Source organism: Brassica napus, unplaced genomic scaffold (genome assembly GCF_020379485.1).
Source record: "Brassica napus cultivar Da-Ae unplaced genomic scaffold, Da-Ae ScsIHWf_79;HRSCAF=145, whole genome shotgun sequence".
NCBI classification, from domain to species: domain Eukaryota; kingdom Viridiplantae; phylum Streptophyta; class Magnoliopsida; order Brassicales; family Brassicaceae; genus Brassica; species Brassica napus.
The window spans coordinates 49,823-68,205 of NW_026016847.1; the positions used below are offsets into that span (position 1 = coordinate 49,823).

General features: G+C 45.7%; 35 non-coding genes and 1 pseudogene across 35 annotated transcripts; all 36 read left to right on the forward strand.

Annotated features, from left to right (window-relative positions):
- The first annotated feature begins 372 nt into the window (after positions 1-372).
- Positions 373-491, forward strand: LOC125605712. Its single transcript, XR_007337154.1, has one exon. It is a non-coding gene; the product is annotated as a 5S ribosomal RNA (ribosomal RNA).
- A 384-nt stretch (positions 492-875) lies between these two features.
- LOC125605713 lies at positions 876-994 on the forward strand. Its single transcript, XR_007337155.1, has one exon. It is a non-coding gene; the product is annotated as a 5S ribosomal RNA (ribosomal RNA).
- Positions 995-1,378: 384 nt separating this feature from the next.
- LOC125605714 lies at positions 1,379-1,497 on the forward strand. The gene has a single exon (XR_007337156.1). It is a non-coding gene; the product is annotated as a 5S ribosomal RNA (ribosomal RNA).
- A 384-nt stretch (positions 1,498-1,881) lies between these two features.
- Positions 1,882-2,000, forward strand: LOC125605715. The gene has a single exon (XR_007337157.1). It is a non-coding gene; the product is annotated as a 5S ribosomal RNA (ribosomal RNA).
- Positions 2,001-2,383: 383 nt separating this feature from the next.
- On the forward strand, positions 2,384-2,502 carry LOC125605716. The gene has a single exon (XR_007337158.1). It is a non-coding gene; the product is annotated as a 5S ribosomal RNA (ribosomal RNA).
- Positions 2,503-2,886: 384 nt separating this feature from the next.
- On the forward strand, positions 2,887-3,005 carry LOC125605744. The gene has a single exon (XR_007337186.1). It is a non-coding gene; the product is annotated as a 5S ribosomal RNA (ribosomal RNA).
- A 383-nt stretch (positions 3,006-3,388) lies between these two features.
- Positions 3,389-3,507, forward strand: LOC125605718. The gene has a single exon (XR_007337159.1). It is a non-coding gene; the product is annotated as a 5S ribosomal RNA (ribosomal RNA).
- Positions 3,508-3,891: 384 nt separating this feature from the next.
- On the forward strand, positions 3,892-4,010 carry LOC125605719. The gene has a single exon (XR_007337160.1). It is a non-coding gene; the product is annotated as a 5S ribosomal RNA (ribosomal RNA).
- A 383-nt stretch (positions 4,011-4,393) lies between these two features.
- Positions 4,394-4,512, forward strand: LOC125605721. Its single transcript, XR_007337162.1, has one exon. It is a non-coding gene; the product is annotated as a 5S ribosomal RNA (ribosomal RNA).
- Positions 4,513-4,893: 381 nt separating this feature from the next.
- LOC125605722 lies at positions 4,894-5,012 on the forward strand. The gene has a single exon (XR_007337164.1). It is a non-coding gene; the product is annotated as a 5S ribosomal RNA (ribosomal RNA).
- Positions 5,013-5,396: 384 nt separating this feature from the next.
- LOC125605723 lies at positions 5,397-5,515 on the forward strand. The gene has a single exon (XR_007337165.1). It is a non-coding gene; the product is annotated as a 5S ribosomal RNA (ribosomal RNA).
- A 383-nt stretch (positions 5,516-5,898) lies between these two features.
- LOC125605724 lies at positions 5,899-6,017 on the forward strand. The gene has a single exon (XR_007337166.1). It is a non-coding gene; the product is annotated as a 5S ribosomal RNA (ribosomal RNA).
- Positions 6,018-6,401: 384 nt separating this feature from the next.
- LOC125605725 lies at positions 6,402-6,520 on the forward strand. The gene has a single exon (XR_007337167.1). It is a non-coding gene; the product is annotated as a 5S ribosomal RNA (ribosomal RNA).
- Positions 6,521-6,902: 382 nt separating this feature from the next.
- On the forward strand, positions 6,903-7,021 carry LOC125605726. Its single transcript, XR_007337168.1, has one exon. It is a non-coding gene; the product is annotated as a 5S ribosomal RNA (ribosomal RNA).
- A 382-nt stretch (positions 7,022-7,403) lies between these two features.
- LOC125605750 lies at positions 7,404-7,531 on the forward strand (annotated as a pseudogene).
- Positions 7,532-7,915: 384 nt separating this feature from the next.
- Positions 7,916-8,034, forward strand: LOC125605727. Its single transcript, XR_007337169.1, has one exon. It is a non-coding gene; the product is annotated as a 5S ribosomal RNA (ribosomal RNA).
- A 384-nt stretch (positions 8,035-8,418) lies between these two features.
- Positions 8,419-8,537, forward strand: LOC125605728. The gene has a single exon (XR_007337170.1). It is a non-coding gene; the product is annotated as a 5S ribosomal RNA (ribosomal RNA).
- Positions 8,538-8,921: 384 nt separating this feature from the next.
- On the forward strand, positions 8,922-9,040 carry LOC125605729. The gene has a single exon (XR_007337171.1). It is a non-coding gene; the product is annotated as a 5S ribosomal RNA (ribosomal RNA).
- A 385-nt stretch (positions 9,041-9,425) lies between these two features.
- LOC125605730 lies at positions 9,426-9,544 on the forward strand. The gene has a single exon (XR_007337172.1). It is a non-coding gene; the product is annotated as a 5S ribosomal RNA (ribosomal RNA).
- Positions 9,545-9,927: 383 nt separating this feature from the next.
- LOC125605732 lies at positions 9,928-10,046 on the forward strand. The gene has a single exon (XR_007337174.1). It is a non-coding gene; the product is annotated as a 5S ribosomal RNA (ribosomal RNA).
- A 383-nt stretch (positions 10,047-10,429) lies between these two features.
- On the forward strand, positions 10,430-10,548 carry LOC125605733. The gene has a single exon (XR_007337175.1). It is a non-coding gene; the product is annotated as a 5S ribosomal RNA (ribosomal RNA).
- Positions 10,549-10,930: 382 nt separating this feature from the next.
- On the forward strand, positions 10,931-11,049 carry LOC125605734. The gene has a single exon (XR_007337176.1). It is a non-coding gene; the product is annotated as a 5S ribosomal RNA (ribosomal RNA).
- Positions 11,050-11,432: 383 nt separating this feature from the next.
- LOC125605735 lies at positions 11,433-11,551 on the forward strand. The gene has a single exon (XR_007337177.1). It is a non-coding gene; the product is annotated as a 5S ribosomal RNA (ribosomal RNA).
- A 383-nt stretch (positions 11,552-11,934) lies between these two features.
- LOC125605747 lies at positions 11,935-12,053 on the forward strand. Its single transcript, XR_007337189.1, has one exon. It is a non-coding gene; the product is annotated as a 5S ribosomal RNA (ribosomal RNA).
- A 383-nt stretch (positions 12,054-12,436) lies between these two features.
- On the forward strand, positions 12,437-12,555 carry LOC125605736. Its single transcript, XR_007337178.1, has one exon. It is a non-coding gene; the product is annotated as a 5S ribosomal RNA (ribosomal RNA).
- A 384-nt stretch (positions 12,556-12,939) lies between these two features.
- On the forward strand, positions 12,940-13,058 carry LOC125605737. Its single transcript, XR_007337179.1, has one exon. It is a non-coding gene; the product is annotated as a 5S ribosomal RNA (ribosomal RNA).
- A 387-nt stretch (positions 13,059-13,445) lies between these two features.
- On the forward strand, positions 13,446-13,564 carry LOC125605738. The gene has a single exon (XR_007337180.1). It is a non-coding gene; the product is annotated as a 5S ribosomal RNA (ribosomal RNA).
- A 381-nt stretch (positions 13,565-13,945) lies between these two features.
- Positions 13,946-14,064, forward strand: LOC125605739. Its single transcript, XR_007337181.1, has one exon. It is a non-coding gene; the product is annotated as a 5S ribosomal RNA (ribosomal RNA).
- Positions 14,065-14,446: 382 nt separating this feature from the next.
- Positions 14,447-14,565, forward strand: LOC125605751. Its single transcript, XR_007337192.1, has one exon. It is a non-coding gene; the product is annotated as a 5S ribosomal RNA (ribosomal RNA).
- A 374-nt stretch (positions 14,566-14,939) lies between these two features.
- Positions 14,940-15,059, forward strand: LOC125605746. Its single transcript, XR_007337188.1, has one exon. It is a non-coding gene; the product is annotated as a 5S ribosomal RNA (ribosomal RNA).
- Positions 15,060-15,442: 383 nt separating this feature from the next.
- Positions 15,443-15,561, forward strand: LOC125605740. Its single transcript, XR_007337182.1, has one exon. It is a non-coding gene; the product is annotated as a 5S ribosomal RNA (ribosomal RNA).
- Positions 15,562-15,941: 380 nt separating this feature from the next.
- On the forward strand, positions 15,942-16,060 carry LOC125605741. The gene has a single exon (XR_007337183.1). It is a non-coding gene; the product is annotated as a 5S ribosomal RNA (ribosomal RNA).
- A 380-nt stretch (positions 16,061-16,440) lies between these two features.
- On the forward strand, positions 16,441-16,559 carry LOC125605743. Its single transcript, XR_007337185.1, has one exon. It is a non-coding gene; the product is annotated as a 5S ribosomal RNA (ribosomal RNA).
- Positions 16,560-16,939: 380 nt separating this feature from the next.
- On the forward strand, positions 16,940-17,059 carry LOC125605748. Its single transcript, XR_007337190.1, has one exon. It is a non-coding gene; the product is annotated as a 5S ribosomal RNA (ribosomal RNA).
- Positions 17,060-17,437: 378 nt separating this feature from the next.
- Positions 17,438-17,561, forward strand: LOC125605752. The gene has a single exon (XR_007337193.1). It is a non-coding gene; the product is annotated as a 5S ribosomal RNA (ribosomal RNA).
- Positions 17,562-17,944: 383 nt separating this feature from the next.
- On the forward strand, positions 17,945-18,063 carry LOC125605745. The gene has a single exon (XR_007337187.1). It is a non-coding gene; the product is annotated as a 5S ribosomal RNA (ribosomal RNA).
- Positions 18,064-18,383: the final 320 nt, after the last annotated feature.

Sequence of the window (18,383 nt, forward strand, 5' to 3'; positions counted from 1 at the left end):
TTTTTATTTTATTATTCGGCCTAAAACGAGTCTAAACTTGGAAACTTCATAACTTTTGAACCGTGAGGAACTACGTCGCCCATAGCACCATTTCGGAAAGGCCCAGAAACCATAAAGGGCGGTGAATAGGGGTGGCAATTTTTCGGGCCCAAATTCAGCCGTTTTGACCCTCAAACGGGCTGCAGAAAGTTAAGGGACGTAAAAAAGGATCCCAATCGGATTTTCAGGTTGTTTTTGATGCTTTCTTAACGCCATTAACCTCGATGCACTATTCCGCTGAAAAAAAAAATCACAAAATCATGTGGGCCCCACGGCCTTACACTTGGATTGGCCGAAACAAATGATATATGGAAACGCGAGTGATGTACTAACGGGTGCGATCATACCAGCACTAATGCACCGGATCCCATCAGAACTCCGCAGTTAAGCGTGCTTGGGCGAGAGTAGTACTAGGATGGGTGACCTCCCGGGAAGTCCTCGTGTTGCACCCCTTTTTATTATTATTTTTATTTTATTATTCGGCCTAAAACGAGTCTAAACTTGGAAACTTCATAACTTTTGAACCGTGAGGAACTACGTCGCCCATAGCACCATTTCGGAAAGGCCCAGAAACCATAAAGGGCGGTGAATAGGGGTGGCAATTTTTCGGGCCCAAATTCAGCCGTTTTGACCCTCAAACGGGCTGCAGAAAGTTAAGGGACGTAAAAAAGGATCCCAATCGGATTTTCAGGTTGTTTTTGATGCTTTCTTAACGCCATTAACCTCGATGCACTATTCCGCTGAAAAAAAAAATCACAAAATCATGTGGGCCCCACGGCCTTACACTTGGATTGGCCGAAACAAATGATATATGGAAACGCGAGTGATGTACTAACGGGTGCGATCATACCAGCACTAATGCACCGGATCCCATCAGAACTCCGCAGTTAAGCGTGCTTGGGCGAGAGTAGTACTAGGATGGGTGACCTCCCGGGAAGTCCTCGTGTTGCACCCCTTTTTATTATTATTTTTATTTTATTATTCGGCCTAAAACGAGTCTAAACTTGGAAACTTCATAACTTTTGAACCGTGAGGAACTACGTCGCCCATAGCACCATTTCGGAAAGGCCCAGAAACCATAAAGGGCGGTGAATAGGGGTGGCAATTTTTCGGGCCCAAATTCAGCCGTTTTGACCCTCAAACGGGCTGCAGAAAGTTAAGGGACGTAAAAAAGGATCCCAATCGGATTTTCAGGTTGTTTTTGATGCTTTCTTAACGCCATTAACCTCGATGCACTATTCCGCTGAAAAAAAAAATCACAAAATCATGTGGGCCCCACGGCCTTACACTTGGATTGGCCGAAACAAATGATATATGGAAACGCGAGTGATGTACTAACGGGTGCGATCATACCAGCACTAATGCACCGGATCCCATCAGAACTCCGCAGTTAAGCGTGCTTGGGCGAGAGTAGTACTAGGATGGGTGACCTCCCGGGAAGTCCTCGTGTTGCACCCCTTTTTATTATTATTTTTATTTTATTATTCGGCCTAAAACGAGTCTAAACTTGGAAACCTCATAACTTTTGAACCGTGAGGAACTACGTCGCCCATAGCACCATTTCGGAAAGGCCCAGAAACCATAAAGGGCGGTGAATAGGGGTGGCAATTTTTCGGGCCCAAATTCAGCCGTTTTGACCCTCAAACGGGCTGCAGAAAGTTAAGGGACGTAAAAAAGGATCCCAATCGGATTTTCAGGTTGTTTTTGATGCTTTCTTAACGCCATTAACCTCGATGCACTATTCCGCTGAAAAAAAAAATCACAAAATCATGTGGGCCCCACGGCCTTACACTTGGATTGGCCGAAACAAATGATATATGGAAACGCGAGTGATGTACTAACGGGTGCGATCATACCAGCACTAATGCACCGGATCCCATCAGAACTCCGCAGTTAAGCGTGCTTGGGCGAGAGTAGTACTAGGATGGGTGACCTCCCGGGAAGTCCTCGTGTTGCACCCCTTTTTATTATTATTTTTATTTTATTATTCGGCCTAAAACGAGTCTAAACTTGGAAACTCATAACTTTTGAACCGTGAGGAACTACGTCGCCCATAGCACCATTTCGGAAAGGCCCAGAAACCATAAAGGGCGGTGAATAGGGGTGGCAATTTTTCGGGCCCAAATTCAGCCGTTTTGACCCTCAAACGGGCTGCAGAAAGTTAAGGGACGTAAAAAAGGATCCCAATCGGATTTTCAGGTTGTTTTTGATGCTTTCTTAACGCCATTAACCTCGATGCACTATTCCGCTGAAAAAAAAAATCACAAAATCATGTGGGCCCCACGGCCTTACACTTGGATTGGCCGAAACAAATGATATATGGAAACGCGAGTGATGTACTAACGGGTGCGATCATACCAGCACTAATGCACCGGATCCCATCAGAACTCCGCAGTTAAGCGTGCTTGGGCGAGAGTAGTACTAGGATGGGTGACCTCCCGGGAAGTCCTCGTGTTGCACCCCTTTTTATTATTATTTTTATTTTATTATTCGGCCTAAAACGAGTCTAAACTTGGAAACTTCATAACTTTTGAACCGTGAGGAACTACGTCGCCCATAGCACCATTTCGGAAAGGCCCAGAAACCATAAAGGGCGGTGAATAGGGGTGGCAATTTTTCGGGCCCAAATTCAGCCGTTTTGACCCTCAAACGGGCTGCAGAAAGTTAAGGGACGTAAAAAAGGATCCCAATCGGATTTTCAGGTTGTTTTTGATGCTTTCTTAACGCCATTAACCTCGATGCACTATTCCGCTGAAAAAAAAAATCACAAAATCATGTGGGCCCCACGGCCTTACACTTGGATTGGCCGAAACAAATGATATATGGAAACGCGAGTGATGTACTAACGGGTGCGATCATACCAGCACTAATGCACCGGATCCCATCAGAACTCCGCAGTTAAGCGTGCTTGGGCGAGAGTAGTACTAGGATGGGTGACCTCCCGGGAAGTCCTCGTGTTGCACCCTTTTTATTATTATTTTTATTTTATTATTCGGCCTAAAACGAGTCTAAACTTGGAAACTTCATAACTTTTGAACCGTGAGGAACTACGTCGCCCATAGCACCATTTCGGAAAGGCCCAGAAACCATAAAGGGCGGTGAATAGGGGTGGCAATTTTTCGGGCCCAAATTCAGCCGTTTTGACCCTCAAACGGGCTGCAGAAAGTTAAGGGACGTAAAAAAGGATCCCAATCGGATTTTCAGGTTGTTTTTGATGCTTTCTTAACGCCATTAACCTCGATGCACTATTCCGCTGAAAAAAAAAATCACAAAATCATGTGGGCCCCACGGCCTTACACTTGGATTGGCCGAAACAAATGATATATGGAAACGCGAGTGATGTACTAACGGGTGCGATCATACCAGCACTAATGCACCGGATCCCATCAGAACTCCGCAGTTAAGCGTGCTTGGGCGAGAGTAGTACTAGGATGGGTGACCTCCCGGGAAGTCCTCGTGTTGCACCCCTTTTTATTATTATTTTTATTTTATTATTCGGCCTAAAACGAGTCTAAACTTGGAAACCTCATAACTTTTGAACCGTGAGGAACTACGTCGCCCATAGCACCATTTCGGAAAGGCCCAGAAACCATAAAGGGCGGTGAATAGGGGTGGCAATTTTTCGGGCCCAAATTCAGCCGTTTTGACCCTCAAACGGGCTGCAGAAAGTTAAGGGACGTAAAAAAGGATCCCAATCGGATTTTCAGGTTGTTTTTGATGCTTTCTTAACGCCATTAACCTCGATGCACTATTCCGCTGAAAAAAAAAATCACAAAATCATGTGGGCCCCACGGCCTTACACTTGGATTGGCCGAAACAAATGATATATGGAAACGCGAGTGATGTACTAACGGGTGCGATCATACCAGCACTAATGCACCGGATCCCATCAGAACTCCGCAGTTAAGCGTGCTTGGGCGAGAGTAGTACTAGGATGGGTGACCTCCCGGGAAGTCCTCGTGTTGCACCCCTTTTTATTATTATTTTTATTTTATTATTCGGCCTAAAACGAGTCTAAACTTGGAAACCTCATAACTTTTGAACCGTGAGGAACTACGTCGCCCATAGCACCATTTCGGAAAGGCCCAGAAACCATAAAGGGCGGTGAATAGGGGTGGCAATTTTTCGGGCCCAAATTCAGCCGTTTTGACCCTCAAACGGGCTGCAGAAAGTTAAGGGACGTAAAAAAGGATCCCAATCGGATTTTCAGGTTGTTTTTGATGCTTTCTTAACGCCATTAACCTCGATGCACTATTCCGCTGAAAAAAAAATCACAAAATCATGTGGGCCCCACGGCCTTACACTTGGATTGGCCGAAACAAATGATATATGGAAACGCGAGTGATGTACTAACGGGTGCGATCATACCAGCACTAATGCACCGGATCCCATCAGAACTCCGCAGTTAAGCGTGCTTGGGCGAGAGTAGTACTAGGATGGGTGACCTCCCGGGAAGTCCTCGTGTTGCACCCCTTTTTATTATTATTTTTATTTTATTCGGCCTAAAACGAGTCTAAACTTGGAAACTTCATAACTTTTGAACCGTGAGGAACTACGTCGCCCATAGCACCATTTCGGAAAGGCCCAGAAACCATAAAGGGCGGTGAATAGGGGTGGCAATTTTTCGGGCCCAAATTCAGCCGTTTTGACCCTCAAACGGGCTGCAGAAAGTTAAGGGACGTAAAAAAGGATCCCAATCGGATTTTCAGGTTGTTTTTGATGCTTTCTTAACGCCATTAACCTCGATGCACTATTCCGCTGAAAAAAAAAATCAGAAAATCATGTGGGCCCCACGGCCTTACACTTGGATTGGCCGAAACAAATGATATATGGAAACGCGAGTGATGTACTAACGGGTGCGATCATACCAGCACTAATGCACCGGATCCCATCAGAACTCCGCAGTTAAGCGTGCTTGGGCGAGAGTAGTACTAGGATGGGTGACCTCCCGGGAAGTCCTCGTGTTGCACCCCTTTTTATTATTATTTTTATTTTATTATTCGGCCTAAAACGAGTCTAAACTTGGAAACCTCATAACTTTTGAACCGTGAGGAACTACGTCGCCCATAGCACCATTTCGGAAAGGCCCAGAAACCATAAAGGGCGGTGAATAGGGGTGGCAATTTTTCGGGCCCAAATTCAGCCGTTTTGACCCTCAAACGGGCTGCAGAAAGTTAAGGGACGTAAAAAAGGATCCCAATCGGATTTTCAGGTTGTTTTTGATGCTTTCTTAACGCCATTAACCTCGATGCACTATTCCGCTGAAAAAAAAAATCACAAAATCATGTGGGCCCCACGGCCTTACACTTGGATTGGCCGAAACAAATGATATATGGAAACGCGAGTGATGTACTAACGGGTGCGATCATACCAGCACTAATGCACCGGATCCCATCAGAACTCCGCAGTTAAGCGTGCTTGGGCGAGAGTAGTACTAGGATGGGTGACCTCCCGGGAAGTCCTCGTGTTGCACCCCTTTTATTATTATTTTTATTTTATTATTCGGCCTAAAACGAGTCTAAACTTGGAAACCTCATAACTTTTGAACCGTGAGGAACTACGTCGCCCATAGCACCATTTCGGAAAGGCCCAGAAACCATAAAGGGCGGTGAATAGGGGTGGCAATTTTTCGGGCCCAAATTCAGCCGTTTTGACCCTCAAACGGGCTGCAGAAAGTTAAGGGACGTAAAAAAGGATCCCAATCGGATTTTCAGGTTGTTTTTGATGCTTTCTTAACGCCATTAACCTCGATGCACTATTCCGCTGAAAAAAAAAATCACAAAATCATGTGGGCCCCACGGCCTTACACTTGGATTGGCCGAAACAAATGATATATGGAAACGCGAGTGATGTACTAACGGGTGCGATCATACCAGCACTAATGCACCGGATCCCATCAGAACTCCGCAGTTAAGCGTGCTTGGGCGAGAGTAGTACTAGGATGGGTGACCTCCCGGGAAGTCCTCGTGTTGCACCCCTTTTTATTATTATTTTTATTTTATTATTCGGCCTAAAACGAGTCTAAACTTGGAAACTTCATAACTTTTGAACCGTGAGGAACTACGTCGCCCATAGCACCATTTCGGAAAGGCCCAGAAACCATAAAGGGCGGTGAATAGGGGTGGCAATTTTTCGGGCCCAAATTCAGCCGTTTTGACCCTCAAACGGGCTGCAGAAAGTTAAGGGACGTAAAAAAGGATCCCAATCGGATTTTCAGGTTGTTTTTGATGCTTTCTTAACGCCATTAACCTCGATGCACTATTCCGCTGAAAAAAAAAATCACAAAATCATGTGGGCCCCACGGCCTTACACTTGGATTGGCCGAAACAAATGATATATGGAAACGCGAGTGATGTACTAACGGGTGCGATCATACCAGCACTAATGCACCGGATCCCATCAGAACTCCGCAGTTAAGCGTGCTTGGGCGAGAGTAGTACTAGGATGGGTGACCTCCCGGGAAGTCCTCGTGTTGCACCCCTTTTTATTATTATTTTATTTTATTATTCGGCCTAAAACGAGTCTAAACTTGGAAACCTCATAACTTTTGAACCGTGAGGAACTACGTCGCCCATAGCACCATTTCGGAAAGGCCCAGAAACCATAAAGGGCGGTGAATAGGGGTGGCAATTTTTCGGGCCCAAATTCAGCCGTTTTGACCCTCAAACGGGCTGCAGAAAGTTAAGGGACGTAAAAAAGGATCCCAATCGGATTTTCAGGTTGTTTTTGATGCTTTCTTAACGCCATTAACCTCGATGCACTATTCCGCTGAAAAAAAAATCACAAAATCATGTGGGCCCCACGGCCTTACACTTGGATTGGCCGAAACAAATGATATATGGAAACGCGAGTGATGTACTAACGGGTGCGATCATACCAGCACTAATGCACCGGATCCCATCAGAACTCCGCAGTTAAGCGTGCTTGGGCGAGAGTAGTACTAGGATGGGTGACCTCCCGGGAAGTCCTCGTGTTGCACCCCTTTTATTATTATTTTTATTTTATTATTCGGCCTAAAACGAGTCTAAACTTGGAAACTCATAACTTTTGAACCGTGAGGAACTACGTCGCCCATAGCACCATTTCGGAAAGGCCCAGAAACCATAAAGGGCGGTGAATAGGGGTGGCAATTTTTCGGGCCCAAATTCAGCCGTTTTGACCCTCAAACGGGCTGCAGAAAGTTAAGGGACGTAAAAAAGGATCCCAATCGGATTTTCAGGTTGTTTTTGATGCTTTCTTAACGCCATTAACCTCGATGCACTATTCCGCTGAAAAAAAAAATCACAAAATCATGTGGGCCCCACGGCCTTACACTTGGATTGGCCGAAACAAATGATATATGGAAACGCGAGTGATGTACTAACGGGTGCGATCATACCAGCACTAATGCACCGGATCCCATCAGAACTCCGCAGTTAAGCGTGCTTGGGCGAGAGTAGTACTAGTAGTACTAGGATGGGTGACCTCCCGGGAAGTCCTCGTGTTGCACCCCTTTTATTATTATTTTTATTTTATTATTCGGCCTAAAACGAGTCTAAACTTGGAAACTTCATAACTTTTGAACCGTGAGGAACTACGTCGCCCATAGCACCATTTCGGAAAGGCCCAGAAACCATAAAGGGCGGTGAATAGGGGTGGCAATTTTTCGGGCCCAAATTCAGCCGTTTTGACCCTCAAACGGGCTGCAGAAAGTTAAGGGACGTAAAAAAGGATCCCAATCGGATTTTCAGGTTGTTTTTGATGCTTTCTTAACGCCATTAACCTCGATGCACTATTCCGCTGAAAAAAAAAAATCACAAAATCATGTGGGCCCCACGGCCTTACACTTGGATTGGCCGAAACAAATGATATATGGAAACGCGAGTGATGTACTAACGGGTGCGATCATACCAGCACTAATGCACCGGATCCCATCAGAACTCCGCAGTTAAGCGTGCTTGGGCGAGAGTAGTACTAGGATGGGTGACCTCCCGGGAAGTCCTCGTGTTGCACCCCTTTTTATTATTATTTTTATTTTATTATTCGGCCTAAAACGAGTCTAAACTTGGAAACTTCATAACTTTTGAACCGTGAGGAACTACGTCGCCCATAGCACCATTTCGGAAAGGCCCAGAAACCATAAAGGGCGGTGAATAGGGGTGGCAATTTTTCGGGCCCAAATTCAGCCGTTTTGACCCTCAAACGGGCTGCAGAAAGTTAAGGGACGTAAAAAAGGATCCCAATCGGATTTTCAGGTTGTTTTTGATGCTTTCTTAACGCCATTAACCTCGATGCACTATTCCGCTGAAAAAAAAAATCACAAAATCATGTGGGCCCCACGGCCTTACACTTGGATTGGCCGAAACAAATGATATATGGAAACGCGAGTGATGTACTAACGGGTGCGATCATACCAGCACTAATGCACCGGATCCCATCAGAACTCCGCAGTTAAGCGTGCTTGGGCGAGAGTAGTACTAGGATGGGTGACCTCCCGGGAAGTCCTCGTGTTGCACCCCTTTTTATTATTATTTTTATTTTATTATTCGGCCTAAAACGAGTCTAAACTTGGAAACCTCATAACTTTTGAACCGTGAGGAACTACGTCGCCCATAGCACCATTTCGGAAAGGCCCAGAAACCATAAAGGGCGGTGAATAGGGGTGGCAATTTTTCGGGCCCAAATTCAGCCGTTTTGACCCTCAAACGGGCTGCAGAAAGTTAAGGGACGTAAAAAAGGATCCCAATCGGATTTTCAGGTTGTTTTTGATGCTTTCTTAACGCCATTAACCTCGATGCACTATTCCGCTGAAAAAAAAAATCACAAAATCATGTGGGCCCCACGGCCTTACACTTGGATTGGCCGAAACAAATGATATATGGAAACGCGAGTGATGTACTAACGGGTGCGATCATACCAGCACTAATGCACCGGATCCCATCAGAACTCCGCAGTTAAGCGTGCTTGGGCGAGAGTAGTACTAGGATGGGTGACCTCCCGGGAAGTCCTCGTGTTGCACCCCTTTTTATTATTATTTTTATTTTATTATTCGGCCTAAAACGAGTCTAAACTTGGAAACCTCATAACTTTTGAACCGTGAGGAACTACGTCGCCCATAGCACCATTTCGGAAAGGCCCAGAAACCATAAAGGGCGGTGAATAGGGGTGGCAATTTTTCGGGCCCAAATTCAGCCGTTTTGACCCTCAAACGGGCTGCAGAAAGTTAAGGGACGTAAAAAAGGATCCCAATCGGATTTTCAGGTTGTTTTTGATGCTTTCTTAACGCCATTAACCTCGATGCACTATTCCGCTGAAAAAAAAAAATCACAAAATCATGTGGGCCCCACGGCCTTACACTTGGATTGGCCGAAACAAATGATATATGGAAACGCGAGTGATGTACTAACGGGTGCGATCATACCAGCACTAATGCACCGGATCCCATCAGAACTCCGCAGTTAAGCGTGCTTGGGCGAGAGTAGTACTAGGATGGGTGACCTCCCGGGAAGTCCTCGTGTTGCACCCCTTTTTATTATTATTTTTATTTTATTATTCGGCCTAAAACGAGTCTAAACTTGGAAACCTCATAACTTTTGAACCGTGAGGAACTACGTCGCCCATAGCACCATTTCGGAAAGGCCCAGAAACCATAAAGGGCGGTGAATAGGGGTGGCAATTTTTCGGGCCCAAATTCAGCCGTTTTGACCCTCAAACGGGCTGCAGAAAGTTAAGGGACGTAAAAAAGGATCCCAATCGGATTTTCAGGTTGTTTTGATGCTTTCTTAACGCCATTAACCTCGATGCACTATTCCGCTGAAAAAAAAAATCAGAAAATCATGTGGGCCCCACGGCCTTACACTTGGATTGGCCGAAACAAATGATATATGGAAACGCGAGTGATGTACTAACGGGTGCGATCATACCAGCACTAATGCACCGGATCCCATCAGAACTCCGCAGTTAAGCGTGCTTGGGCGAGAGTAGTACTAGGATGGGTGACCTCCCGGGAAGTCCTCGTGTTGCACCCCTTTTTATTATTATTTTTATTTTATTATTCGGCCTAAAACGAGTCTAAACTTGGAAACTCATAACTTTTGAACCGTGAGGAACTACGTCGCCCATAGCACCATTTCGGAAAGGCCCAGAAACCATAAAGGGCGGTGAATAGGGGTGGCAATTTTTCGGGCCCAAATTCAGCCGTTTTGACCCTCAAACGGGCTGCAGAAAGTTAAGGGACGTAAAAAAGGATCCCAATCGGATTTTCAGGTTGTTTTTGATGCTTTCTTAACGCCATTAACCTCGATGCACTATTCCGCTGAAAAAAAAAATCAGAAAATCATGTGGGCCCCACGGCCTTACACTTGGATTGGCCGAAACAAATGATATATGGAAACGCGAGTGATGTACTAACGGGTGCGATCATACCAGCACTAATGCACCGGATCCCATCAGAACTCCGCAGTTAAGCGTGCTTGGGCGAGAGTAGTACTAGGATGGGTGACCTCCCGGGAAGTCCTCGTGTTGCACCCCTTTTTATTATTATTTTATTTTATTATTCGGCCTAAAACGAGTCTAAAGTTGGAAACCTCATAACTTTTGAACCGTGAGGAACTACGTCGCCCATAGCACCATTTCGGAAAGGCCCAGAAATCATAAAGGGCGGTGAATAGGGGTGGCAATTTTTCGGGCCCAAATTCAGCCGTTTTGACCCTCAAACGGGCTGCAGAAAGTTAAGGGACGTAAAAAAGGATCCCAATCGGATTTTCAGGTTGTTTTGATGCTTTCTTAACGCCATTAACCTCGATGCACTATTCCGCTGAAAAAAAAAATCACAAAATCATGTGGGCCCCACGGCCTTACACTTGGATTGGCCGAAACAAATGATATATGGAAACGCGAGTGATGTACTAACGGGTGCGATCATACCAGCACTAATGCACCGGATCCCATCAGAACTCCGCAGTTAAGCGTGCTTGGGCGAGAGTAGTACTAGGATGGGTGACCTCCCGGGAAGTCCTCGTGTTGCACCCCTTTTTATTATTATTTTTATTTATTATTCGGCCTAAAACGAGTCTAAACTTGGAAACTTCATAACTTTTGAACCGTGAGGAACTACGTCGCCCATAGCACCATTTCGGAAAGGCCCAGAAACCATAAAGGGCGGTGAATAGGGGTGGCAATTTTTCGGGCCCAAATTCAGCCGTTTTGACCCTCAAACGGGCTGCAGAAAGTTAAGGGACGTAAAAAAGGATCCCAATCGGATTTTCAGGTTGTTTTTGATGCTTTCTTAACGCCATTAACCTCGATGCACTATTCCGCTGAAAAAAAAAATCACAAAATCATGTGGGCCCCACGGCCTTACACTTGGATTGGCCGAAACAAATGATATATGGAAACGCGAGTGATGTACTAACGGGTGCGATCATACCAGCACTAATGCACCGGATCCCATCAGAACTCCGCAGTTAAGCGTGCTTGGGCGAGAGTAGTACTAGGATGGGTGACCTCCCGGGAAGTCCTCGTGTTGCACCCCTTTTTATTATTATTTTTATTTATTATTCGGCCTAAAACGAGTCTAAACTTGGAAACTCATAACTTTTGAACCGTGAGGAACTACGTCGCCCATAGCACCATTTCGGAAAGGCCCAGAAACCATAAAGGGCGGTGAATAGGGGTGGCAATTTTTCGGGCCCAAATTCAGCCGTTTTGACCCTCAAACGGGCTGCAGAAAGTTAAGGGACGTAAAAAAGGATCCCAATCGGATTTTCAGGTTTTTTTTTGATGCTTTCTTAACGCCATTAACCTCGATGCACTATTCCGCTGAAAAAAAAAGTCAGAAAATCATGTGGGCCCCACGGCCTTACACTTGGATTGGCCGAAACAAATGATATATGGAAACGCGAATGATGTACTAACGGGTGCGATCGTAGCAGCACTAATGCACCGGATCCCATCAGAACTCCGCAGTTAAGCGTGCTTGGGCGAGAGTAGTACTAGGATGGGTGACCTCCCGGGAAGTCCTCGTGTTGCACCCCTTTTTATTATTATTTTTATTTTATTATTCGGCCTAAAACGAGTCTAAACTTGGAAACCTCATAACTTTTGAACCGTGAGGAACTACGTCGCCCATAGCACCATTTCGGAAAGGCCCAGAAACCATAAAGGGCGGTGAATAGGGGTGGCAATTTTTCGGGCCCAAATTCAGCCGTTTTGACCCTCAAACGGGCTGCAGAAAGTTAAGGGACGTAAAAAAGGATCCCAATCGGATTTTCAGGTTGTTTTTGATGCTTTCTTAACGCCATTAACCTCGATGCACTATTCCGCTGAAAAAAAAATCAGAAAATCATGTGGGCCCCACGGCCTTACACTTGGATTGGCCGAAACAAATGATATATGGAAACGCGAGTGATGTACTAACGGGTGCGATCATACCAGCACTAATGCACCGGATCCCATCAGAACTCCGCAGTTAAGCGTGCTTGGGCGAGAGTAGTACTAGGATGGGTGACCTCCCGGGAAGTCCTCGTGTTGCACCCCTTTTTATTATTATTTTTATTTTATTATTCGGCCTAAAACGAGTCTAAACTTGGAAACCTCATAACTTTTGAACCGTGAGGAACTACGTCGCCCATAGCACCATTTCGGAAAGGCCCAGAAACCATAAAGGGCGGTGAATAGGGGTGGCAATTTTTCGGGCCCAAATTCAGCCGTTTTGACCCTCAAACGGGCTGCAGAAAGTTAAGGGACGTAAAAAAGGATCCCAATCGGATTTTCAGGTTGTTTTTGATGCTTTCTTAACGCCATTAACCTCGATGCACTATTCCGCTGAAAAAAAAATCAAGAAAATCATGTGGGCCCCACGGCCTTACACTTGGATTGGCCGAAACAAATGATATATGGAAACGAGAGTGATGTACTAACGGGTGCGATCATACCAGCACTAATGCACCGGATCCCATCAGAACTCCGCAGTTAAGCGTGCTTGGGCGAGAGTAGTACTAGGATGGGTGACCTCCCGGGAAGTCCTCGTGTTGCACCCCTTTTTATATTATTTTTATTATATTATTCGGCCTAAAACGAGTCTAAACTTGGAAACCTCATAACTTTTGAACCGTGAGGAACTACGTCGCCCATAGCACCATTTCGGAAAGGCCCAGAAACCATAAAGGGCGGTGAATAGGGGTGGCAATTTTTCGGGCCCAAATTCAGCCGTTTTGACCCTCAAACGGGCTGCAGAAAGTTAAGGGACGTAAAAAAGGATCCCAATCGGATTTTCAGGTTGTTTTTGATGCTTTCTTAACGCCATTAACCTCGATGCACTATTCCGCTGAAAAAAAAAATCAGAAAATCATGTGGGCCCCACGGCCTTACACTTGGATTGGCCGAAACAAATGATATATGGAAACGCGAGTGAGTGATGTACTAACGGGTGCGATCATACCAGCACTAATGCACCGGATCCCATCAGAACTCCGCAGTTAAGCGTGCTTGGGCGAGAGTAGTACTAGGATGGGTGACCTCCCGGGAAGTCCTCGTGTTGCACCCCTTTTTATTATTATTTTATTTTATTATTCGGCCTAAAACGAGTCTAAACTTGGAAACTCATAACTTTTGAACCGTGAGGAACTACGTCGCCCATAGCACCATTTCGGAAAGGCCCAGAAACCATAAAGGGCGGTGAATAGGGGTGGCAATTTTTCGGGCCCAAATTCAGCCGTTTTGACCCTCAAACGGGCTGCAGAAAGTTAAGGGACGTAAAAAAGGATCCCAATCGGATTTTCAGGTGTTTTTGATGCTTTCTTAACGCCATTAACCTCGATGCACTATTCCGCTGAAAAAAAAAATCAGAAAATCATGTGGGCCCCACGGCCTTACACTTGGATTGGCCGAAACAAATGGTATATGGAAACGCGAGTGATGTACTAACGGGTGCGATCATACCAGCACTAATGCACCGGATCCCATCAGAACTCCGCAGTTAAGCGTGCTTGGGCGAGAGTAGTACTAGGATGGGTGACCTCCCGGGAAGTCCTCGTGTTGCACCCCTTTTTATTATTATTTTTATTTTATTATTCGGGCTAAAACGAGTCTAAACTTGGAAACCTCATAACTTTTGAACCGTGAGGAACTACGTCGCCCATAGCACCATTTCGGAAAGGCCCAGAAACCATAAAGGGCGGTGAATAGGGTGGCAATTTTTTCGGGCCCAAATTCAGCCGTTTTGACCCTCAAACGGGCTGCAGAAAGTTAAGGACGTAAAAAAGGATCCCATCGGATTTTCAGGTTGTTTTTGATGCTTTCTTAACGCCATTAACCTCGATGCACTATTCCGCTGAAAAAAAAAAATCAGAAAATCATGTGGGCCCCACGGCCTTACACTTGGATTGGCCGAAACAAATGATATATGAAACGCGAGTGATGTACTAACGGGTGCGATCATACCAGCACTAATGCACCGGATCCCATCAGAACTCCGCAGTAAGCGTGTGCTTGGGCGAGAGTAGTACTAGGATGGGTGACCTCCGGGAAGTCCTCGTGTTGCACCCCTTTTATTATTATTTTATATTTATTATTCGGCCTAAAACGAGTCTAAACTTGGAAACCTCATAACTTTTGAACCGTGAGGAACTACGTCGCCCATAGCACCATTTCGGAAAGGCCCAGAAACCATAAAGGGCGGTGAATAGGGGGTGGCAATTTTTCGGGCCCAAATTCAGCCGTTTGACCCTCAAACGGGCTGCAGAAGTTAAGGACGTAAAAAGGATCCCAATCGGATTTTCAGGTGTTTTTGATGTTCTTAACGCCATTAACCTCGATGCACTATTCCGCTGAAAAAAAATCAGAAAATCATGTGGGCCCACGGCCTTACACTTGGATTGGCCGAAACAAATGATATATGGAAACGCGAGTGATGTACTAACGGGTGCGATCATACCAGCACTAATGCACCGGATCCCATCAGAACTCCGCAGTTAAGCGTGCTTGGGCGAGAGTAGTACTAGGAGTGGGTGACCTCCCGGGAAGTCCTCGTGTTGCACCCTTTTTATTATTTTATTTTTATTTTTTTTGCCTAAAACGAGTCTAAACTTGGAAACTCATAACTTTTGAACCGTGAGGAACTACGTCGCCCATAGCACCATTTCGGAAAGGCCCAGAAACCATAAAGGGCGGTGAAAGGGGTGGTGGCAATTTTTCGGGCCCAAATTCAGCCGTTTTGACCCTCAAACGGGCTGCAGAAAGTTAAGGGACGTAAAAAAGGATCTGAAATCGGATTTTCAGGTTGTTTTTGATGCTTTCTTAACGCCATTAACCTCGATGCACTATTCCGCTGAAAAAAAAAATCACAAAATCATGTGGGCCCCACGGCCTTACACTTGGATTGGCCGAAACAAATGATATATGGAAACGCGAGTGATGTACTAACGGGTGCGATCATACCAGCACTAATGCACCGGATCCCATCAGAACTCCGCAGTTAAGCGTGCTTGGGCGAGAGTAGTACTAGGATGGGTGACCTCCCGGGAAGTCCTCGTGTTGCACCCCTTTTTATTATTATTTTTATTTTATTATTCGGCCTAAAACGAGTCTAAACTTGGAAACTTCATAACTTTTGAACCGTGAGGAACTACGTCGCCCATAGCACCATTTCGGAAAGGCCCAGAAACCATAAGGCGGTGAATAGGGGTGGCAATTTTTCGGGCCCAAATTCAGCCGTTTTGACCCTCAAACGGGCTGCAGAAAGTTAAGGGACGTAAAAAAGGATCCCAATCGGATTTCAGGTTGTTTTTGATGCTTTCTTAACGCCATAACCTCGATGCACTATTCCGCTGAAAAAAAAAATCAGAAAATCATGTGGGCCCCACGGCCTTACACTTGGATTGGCCGAAACAAATGATATATGGAAACGCGAGTGATGTACTAACGGGTGCGATCATACCAGCACTAATGCACCGGATCCCATCAGAACTCCGCAGTTAAGCGTGCTTGGGCGAGAGTAGTACTAGGATGGGTGACCTCCCGGGAAGTCCTCGTGTTGCACCCCTTTTTATTATTATTTTTATTTTATTATTCGGCCTAAAACGAGTCTAAACTTGGAAACCTCATAACTTTTGAACCGTGAGGAACTACGTCGCCCATAGCACCATTTCGGAAAGGCCCAGAAACCATAAAGGGCGGTGAATAGGGGTGGCAATTTTTCGGGCCAAATTCAGCCGTTTTGACCCTCAAACGGGCTGCAGAAAGTTAAGGGACGTAAAAAAGGATCCCAATCGGATTTTCAGGTTGTTTTTGATGCTTTCTTAACGCCATTAACCTCGATGCACTATTCCGCTGAAAAAAAAATCAGAAAATCATGTGGGCCCCACGGCCTTACACTGGATTGGCGAAACAAATGATATATGGAAACGCGAGTGATGTACTAACGGGTGCGATCATACCAGCACTAATGCACCGGATCCCATCAGAACTCCGCAGTTAAGCGTGCTTGGGCGAGAGTAGTACTAGGATGGGTGACCTCCCGGGAAGTCCTCGTGTTGCACCCCTTTTTATTATTATTTATTTATTTTCGGGCCTAAACGAGTCTAAACTTGGAAACCTCATAACTTTTGAACCGTGAGGAACTACGTCGCCCATAGCACCATTTCGGAAAGGCCAGAAACCATAAAGGGCGGTGAATAGGGGTGGCAATTTTTCGGGCCAAATTCAGCCGTTTTGACCCTCAAACGGGCTGCAGAAAGTTAAGGGACGTAAAAAAGGATCCCAATCGGATTTTCAGGTTGTTTTTGATGCTTTTTAACGCCATTAACCTCGATGCACTATTCCGCTGAAAAAAAATCACAAAATCATGTGGGCCCCACGGCCTTACACTTGGATTGGCCGGACGAAACAAAATGATATATGGAAACGCGAGTGATGTACTAACGGGTGCGATCATACCAGCACTAATGCACGGATCCCATCAGAACTCCGCAGTTAAGCGTGCTTGGGCGAGAGTAGTGTACTAGGATGGGTGACCTCCCGGGAAGTCCTCGTGTTGCACCCCTTTTTATTATTATTTTTATTTTTATTCGGCCTAAAACGAGTCTAATTGGAAACCTCATAACTTTTGAACCGTGAGGAACTACGTCGCCCATAGCACCATTTCGGAAAGGCCCAGAAACCATAAAGGGCGGTGAATAGGGGTGGAAATTTTCGGGCCCAAATTCAGCCGTTTTGACCCTCAAACGGGCTGCAGAAAGTTAAGGGACGTAAAAAAAAAAAGGATCCCAATCGGATTTTCAGTGTTTTGATGCTTTAACGCCATTAACCTCGATGCACTATTCCGCTGAAAAAAAAAATCACAAAATCATGTGGGCCCCACGGCCTTACACTTGGATTGGCCGAAACAAATGATATATGGAAACGCGAGTGATGTACTAACGGGTGCGATCATACCAGCACTAATGCACCGGATCCCATCAGAACTCCGCAGTTAGCGTGCTTGGGCGAGAGTGAGAGTAGTACTAGGATGGGTGACCTCCCGGGAAGTCCTCGTGTTGCACCCCTTTTTATTATTATTTTTATTTATTTTTCGGGCTTTAAAACGAGTCTAAACTTGGAAACCTCAAACTTTGAACCGTGAGGAACTAGTCGCCCATAGCACCATTTCGGAAAGGCCCAGAAACCATAAAGGTGCGGTGAATAGGGGTGGCAATTTTTCGGCCCAAATTCAGCCGTTTTGACCCTCAAACGGGCTGTGCAGAAAGTTAAGGGACGTTAAAAAAAGGATCCCAATCGGATTTTCAGGGTGTTTTTGATGCTTTCTTAACGCCTTAACCTCGATGCACTATTCCGCTGAAAAAAAAAATCAGAAAATCATGTGGGGCCCACGGCCTTACACTTGGATTGGCCGAAACAATGATATATGGAACGCGAGTGATGTACTAACGGGTGCGATCATACCAGCACTAATGCACCGGATCCCATTAGAACTCCGCAGTTAAGCGTGCTTGGGCGAGAGTAGTACTAGGATGGGTGACCTCCCGGGAAGTCCTCGTGTTGCACCCTTTTTATTATTATTTTATTTTATTTTTCGGCCTAAAACGAGTCTAAACTTGGAAACCTCATAACTTTTGAACCGTGAGGAACTACGTCGCCCATCAGGCACCATTTCGGAAGGCCCAGGGAAACAATAAAAGGGCGGTGAAGGGGGGGTGGCAATTTTTCGGGCCCAAATTCAGCCGTTTGATTCTCAAAGGCTGCCGAGAAAGTAAGGACGTAAAAAAGGGATCCCCAATCGGATTTTCAGGTTGTTTTGATGCTTTTTAACGCCTTAACCTCGATACTATTCCGCTGAAAAAAAAATCACAAAATCATGTGGGCCCCCA